The sequence below is a fragment of the Myotis lucifugus genome, unplaced genomic scaffold (assembly GCF_000147115.1).
Source record: "Myotis lucifugus unplaced genomic scaffold, Myoluc2.0 scaffold_366, whole genome shotgun sequence".
Classification (NCBI taxonomy): domain Eukaryota; kingdom Metazoa; phylum Chordata; class Mammalia; order Chiroptera; family Vespertilionidae; genus Myotis; species Myotis lucifugus.
This window is the reverse complement of record NW_005871414.1, coordinates 230,993-237,928: the sequence shown is the minus strand read 5'-3', so window position 1 is coordinate 237,928 and position 6,936 is coordinate 230,993. Positions and strand designations below refer to the sequence as shown.

General features: G+C 36.7%; 1 pseudogene; it reads left to right on the top strand.

Moving 5' to 3' along the window:
• Positions 1–1,925: 1,925 nt before the first annotated feature.
• LOC102432254 lies at positions 1,926–3,766 on the top strand (annotated as a pseudogene).
• Positions 3,767–6,936: the final 3,170 nt, after the last annotated feature.

The following is a 6,936-nucleotide window of genomic DNA, read 5'->3' as shown; positions in this document are numbered from 1 at the left end:
TGGCAGTCCAACACCACCTGGTGCTCCTGCCTGCCTCTCCTGCTCATCCTGGCTTTGCTGCGCCTGCCGTGGGCTCGTGCCCAGTCAGTACTGATGGAGAGAGGCTCACGGCATTTGCCAGCCGTGAGCCCTGCTCTGGCGCTTGTCCAGAGGGTGCTGAGGGGGGCCAGGACGTGATCAGCCCTCCAGGGGGGCAGTGGGATGCCCTTGACAGCCTGGTATTTGGCTCTGTCCTGCTGATATTCACGCCAGTTGTCGGGAGCCACCTGGCAGCTGCTTTTATATCATTTCTTCCTTGTGGAGCATCTAGGGAGGGGAAGCAGCCACGGTGCCTGAGGCCGACTTCCAGGATTGTGCTGGCGGCAACAGTCCATTGGTGCCTGGCCCATTCACTGGAGATTGGACCTGCAGGACTACTGAGGGAGTGAGTGGCTGCAGCTGGGCTGGTGGGCCACCAGGACGGGTCAGTCAGCTGAGCAGCACTCCCACTGTGGGAGCACACTGACCACCAGGGGGCAGCTCCTGTGTTGAGGGTCTGCCCCTGTCAGTCAGTGTGCATCATAGCGACTGGTCGTTGGGTGGTTGGGTCACTTAGGCTTTTATATATATAGATGCTTTTGCTGATTTGGATGAATGCAAGTTATGACTTCAAGAATGGCTACTAGAATTCAGTACCCTATCCTCTCCCAAAAAGAGTCAGCCACCCAAACAACTTTGCTTAAGCCAAGTTATTTATGTACATTATAAACGGCAGTAAAACAGTTACTCTAATTACTACAATTTTTAAAGAAGTCAGTACATTTAGTAATTACATTAAATTGCTTAACTTAATTTGACAGCATTAAAAATTAGTCACTTTACAAGCTTTAAAGTGCTTGTCTTTGTTCTACAAAGGAAGTAAATTGGTGGGGTGCTAATATTATAAAAGGATATTGGATGGTATTTAAAATGGAATAGACTAGAAACAATTTTTAAAAGGTGGAGCCTTTGTATGCCAAGGTAGTCATTCAAGTAAATGATATAAATTTGACAAAATAGTATTCTTTTGAACTACAGTGTTCACCACAATATACTTGTAATTTATGTTTTGGTTGCAGATTATAATCTAATCATTTAGCATAATAGGAAGAAAAACAGGTTGGTTTGATCAAAATTTGTTTTGCTATACAGTAATCAAAATGGTTAATACTTGGGGAATCATTTTATTCTTTTTTTACATCATGGAATAACTTTATAAATGGAAATAATGTCACCTTGATAGGATAATTTTAAAACCATGCCTATTTAATAATTTTAAGCCATTAAAGTTATTATTTTAAATTGAGAAAAATTAGTGATATCTGAGTCATCCATTTGACTTCTGATTTGAGAATAGTGATGTCTTTTTTGTTTGTTTTTTAAAGAAGGTATGTTATGGGGAAAGTTTTTGATATTGTTTGTGTATTTTCTTCTTGAATGCTTCATTTACTTTTTTTCTCTTGTCTATGAGATTCTACAGAGACTTATTTCTGCCTGTAATTTTAGATAACCAAATACTTCAAAATGTATTCATAAACTTGAAATTTCCCAAGTCAGCTATTACTTGAGGGTTTTCTCAACAGAAAAAAACTGTTCCAGTAGTTGAATATTTAGGTATAAGTATTTTCCCAAATATAAGTTTTGTACCACATCCACTTAGTTTTAGAAAAACGAACATCTTTGAAAAGATTTAATGAAGTGAGTTGATATTTAGTACCAATTTGTTTTTAAATGCTTTTCTTTTGTCAAAAATGTTAATTAAGATCTAAGCAAGTTTTCTTACATAACTTTCTCTAACCTAAAGATTGTGCTGATTTGTGACAAGAAAGCTATAGAAAACTGGGTATCCATATACAAAAGAATAAAGTTGGTCCCTTAACTTAAACTACATAAAAAGTTAACTCAAAATGGATCTAAGACCAAGATATAAACTTAAAACTATAAAACTTTATGATGAAAACATAGAGGAAAAACTCCATGACATTGGATTTGACAATGATTTCTTGGATATGACACAGAAAGTACAGGCAACAAAAGTAAAAGAAGAGAAATTAGACTAGATCAAAATTTATTAAAATTTCTATGCATCAAAGGACTCAATCAACAGAGTGAAAAGGCAACATATGGAATGGGAAAATTATAGGGTGGGGCAAAAGTAGGTTTACAGTTGTTCGTATGGAAAAGAATAAATAATTAGTAAATAATTATTTATTTAAATAATGAAAGAATAAACTCTTGTTTTATGTATTCATAATCTATAAACCTACTTTTGTCTCACCATGTATTTGCCAATCACATATCTGATAACATATGTATTCAGAATATACAGACTACTTCTACAACTCAACAACAGCAACAAAAACAATTACCCTTATTTTAAAAATGAGCAAAGGACTTGAATAGACATTTCTCCAAAGAAAATTACAAATGGCCAATAAGCACACAAAAAGTTGGACATCAGGGATATGCAAATCAAAATCTCAATGAAGTATTATCTCACACCCTTTAAGATGGCTATTATCAAAAGGAGAAAATAACAAGTGTTGGTGAAGATGTGGAGAAATTCAAACTTTTGTGCACTGTTGGTGGCAATGTAAAATGGTTCAGCAGGAATGAAAAACAGTACAGCAGTTGCACAAAAATTATTATACCATTACCACTTTGGGGTATACTAGTATATCCAAAGAGTTGAAAGGAGGGTTTCAAAGAGATATTTGTACAGCCATGTTCTTAGCAGCATTATTTACAATAGCCAAAAGGTGGAAGCATCCTAAGTGTCCATGGATGGATGAATGAGTAAACAAAGTGTGGCATATACAAACAATGAAATAGTATTCATTTTTAAAAAGGAAGGAAATTCTGACACATTCTACAAAATGGATGAAACGAGGGTGACCACAGACCACGGTGAGCCCAGCCCACCCTCTTACCCTAGGGCCTAGGGCAGTGATGGCGAAGCTATGACACGTGTGTCAGAGGTGACACGGGAACTCATTTTTTTGGTTGATTTTTCTTTGTTAAATGGCATTTAAATATATAAAATAAATATCAAAAATATAAATATTTGTTTTACTATGGTTGCAAACATCAAAAAATTTCTATATGTGACACGGCACCAGGATTAAGTTAGGGTTTTTCAAAATGCTGACACGCCGAGCTCAAAAGGTTCGCCATTACTGGCCTAGGGCCTTGGGAATGGAAATATCTGACCCACCTGCTGAAGCCACATTGCTAGAAGACAGCTCGCCACTCCCTGTCCTACAGTGCCTAGCCTCTGTGTGTGTCATCAATAGACAAGCTCGCTGAAATGTCTACATCCACTCCAGAACATTTTGAGTCACTGGACCTTGCAGAATTTGTTAAAAAGCAGCCATGGTGGCACAAGCTGTTTAGGCAGGAATCTGGACCCTCAGCTGAAAAGTAGAGCATGGCAACCCAGCTGTTATTGGAGGTGTCACTGGATGGTGCACAGGTTTCATATTCCAGAAGGTTGGAAAGTTGGCTGCAACAGCTGTCGGAGGAAGACTTTTTTCTCCTTCAGCTTGCAGACCAAACTGGGTACATCAGAGTTGACTGGCAACAAGTAGAGAAGGACATGAAGAAAGCCAAGGAACAGCTGAAGATCTGTAAGAGCAACCACCTATCTACAGAGGTGAAACGCACAGCTGAGGAGATGCTGTCATTTGTGAAGAACAGTCTAGTGATAGATGGATTTTTCAGAGGCTTTCTGCTTGGCATGGCATCCTAAAAAAAGAAAAGGATGAACTGTGAGGACATTGTGATAAGTTAAATAAGCCAAACACGCACATACAAAAACAACAACAAATACTGTATGATTCCACATAGATGAGGTATCCAGAGCAGTCAATACCATAGATTAAAAAAATAAAATGGCAGTTGACAGGAAATAGGTAGGGGAGGAAGAGATGGGAAGTTTTTGTTTAATGGATATAGAGTTTCTGTTTCATAAGATGAAAAAGTTCTTCTGGAGATTGTGCAACAATGTAAATATCTTAACAATACTGAACCATACACTTAAAAATGTTTAAGATGGCAAATTTTAAGTTATGTATTAATGTTTAAGATGGCAAATTTTATGTTATGTATTTTTTACCACAATTTTTCAAGTTTTATGGGAGGAGGGGCTCTAATTAGTAAAATAAATGTCTATAAAAGGCTCCTTAGAAATAGTTGAGAAATACTGGTATGCAGTAATACTGTGTGTGTGTGTGTGTTTGTTTTAGTTGAACTATTTAAAGTTAAGATGCAGGCATCATGACACTTTACTGCTAAATATATGGCATGATAGCATATATCTCCTAAGAACAAGGATAATTTCCTACATAACATTATATACCATAATACTACATGTATACCATACCTCCTTATCATTACCATACTCAAGAAATTTAATATTGAACAAAAATACATTCTGACACAGTCTCTATTCAGTTATAGTTCTAATAATTTTATTTTTTAATTAAAAATTTTAAAATATATTTTTATTGATTTCAGAGAGGAAGGGAGAGGAGGAGAGAGATAGAAACATCAATAATGAGAGGGAATCATTGATTGGCTGCCTCCTGCATGCCCCTCACTGGGGACTGAGCCCGAAACCTAGGCATGTGACCTTGACCGGAATCGGACCCGGAACCCTTCAGTCCACAGTCCGACGCTCTATCCACTGAGCCAAACTGGCTAGGGCTAATTTTATTTTTCTATACAGGAACAATCAAGGTTCATATTTCAAATTCAGTTGTAACAACTTTTAATCTCCTTTAATCTAAAATAATTGGTTGGTTGTTTTTAACCTCAGCCGAGGATATGTATTGATTTTTAGAGAGGAAAGGAAAGAGAGAGAAACATTAATCGGTTGTTGCCCATACATGCCCTGACCAGGGATCAAATCCACAACCCATGTATGTGCCCCAACTGGGAATTGAACCCACAGCCTTCCGGTGTTCAGGATGACACTCCAACTAATTGAGCCACCCGGCCAGACCATACTAGGTACATCAAAGTTCTGTAAGAGCAACCATGTATTTGACAATACATGGTTTTTCTTTTTAAAGAGAAAAAGGAGAATTCAGGCCAGTTGTTTTATAGAATATTCCTCAATATGGATTTGTCTAATTGTTTCCTCATGACCCAATTAAACATTTAGGGCAAAAACACCACGTAAGTGATGTAATGCATCCATTTTGGAAATTCATAATATGAGTTTGTCCTATTATTTTGATGTTGAGATTAATTACTTGGTTAAAGTTGTGAGTAAAGTTTTCTATTAACATTTTAAATTTGTTTTTAAGCCATACATTTGTTTTTAATTTGCTTTTAACGCTTAGTTTAGAAAACTTGAAAAATGCAAAAGAAAATAAAATCACTATAATTTCACCATATAGAAATAACCATTGTTAGTGTTTTTTGTATATATCCTTAAGCAATTTTCTATTATTAACCATCTAGTTAATCCAATTTTGCTATCTAAAATTTTTGCTATTGTAATCACCTAGTAGTGAATGAACATCATTTCCCCTCCAAAACTTTGCTCTATTTTTAAAATTATTTCTGTAGGGTTTTAAAAAATCAATTTGTTTGATTAAAAGACTAAGTTTTCAATGATTGTTTCATATATCCCGATATTATATTCTGTCTGAGATTTTATTTGGGTATATAGTACTCAAAAATTCCTTATCAAATGTAAACACTGTTGTTTCAACAGAATAAGCAGATTACTTTAAGGACCCAATAGACACTGGTTGGCTATCCCCTTTCAATGCAGGTAGTAGAAAAGGTTTTAACAGCTTGACCCAGGCTATGGTAAGGTTTTTTTGAAGTCAGGTATCCACAGGTAATCCAATCAGCTGAGGGTAGGGCAAAGAGGGTATAGTACAGAGTTATAGGATCTAAACACAGCTGTGAGGGAGTAGATTTTCTAAAGGTATGATATAGCGGGAAGAAATATTTGTCATTTCTAGTATATTTAACACTGCATTTAAAAAAACACTCTTCCTCAATGTGTTTATTTTTATATTTGACATGTAACATTCATTGAGGTATCATTCCCCCCATGGTTTCTACCTCAGTTCAGGTGAAAATAATTTCCTATCTTTGATTACTTCCATTCTACCCTCCATTATGGAGTTAGAGTAATCTTTCTGACATATTCTTGTTCTTGTCCCTTTACTGCCTAATGCCCTTCATTGATTTCTTATTGCTGCTAAGACAAAGACTTGGCTCACAAGACCCATTTGGTGATTGGTTGGATGTGAAAGATCAAGTCACAGTTTATGGCTCAGGTAACGGGCTGTTAATGAGGAAGAGCAGATTATGAGTTAAATTTAGATGGATTAAATTTCAGTTGCTTGTGGGACATCAGTTGCTTGTGGGACATACAATTGGAATTATTGAATAGGCAGCTGGGTGTAATGGTTCTATAGCCCAGTATGGAGAGTTGGAAGTTATCAAAATATGGATGGTAATTAAGGACTGAGAATAGTGAAGGAGAAAAACTAGAGAGATTGTAAAGTAAGAAGAAAAGGCTTGGGCAGAAATGGCATGTAAGATGGATAAAGAATCAAAAGGGAACACACCTACAGATTGGTGGTTGTCTGGGATTGGGAGTGGGGACAGGGAGTGACTGCAAATGGGTAAGATGTTTCTTTTGGGAGTAACACAAATGTTCTAAAATTAGATTGTGGAGAATTTATAGTCAAGATGGCAGTGTAGGTGAATATAGTACTCCCTTCCTCTCACAACCATGTCAAAATTACAACTAAACTACAGAACAACAATCATTCTGAACTACCAGAAATCTGGCTGAATGGAAGTCCTATAGTTAGGCAATTAAATAAGAAGCTACACTGAGACTGGTAGGAGGGATAGAGACTCAGAACAGGCTAGTCCAACACCCATGTG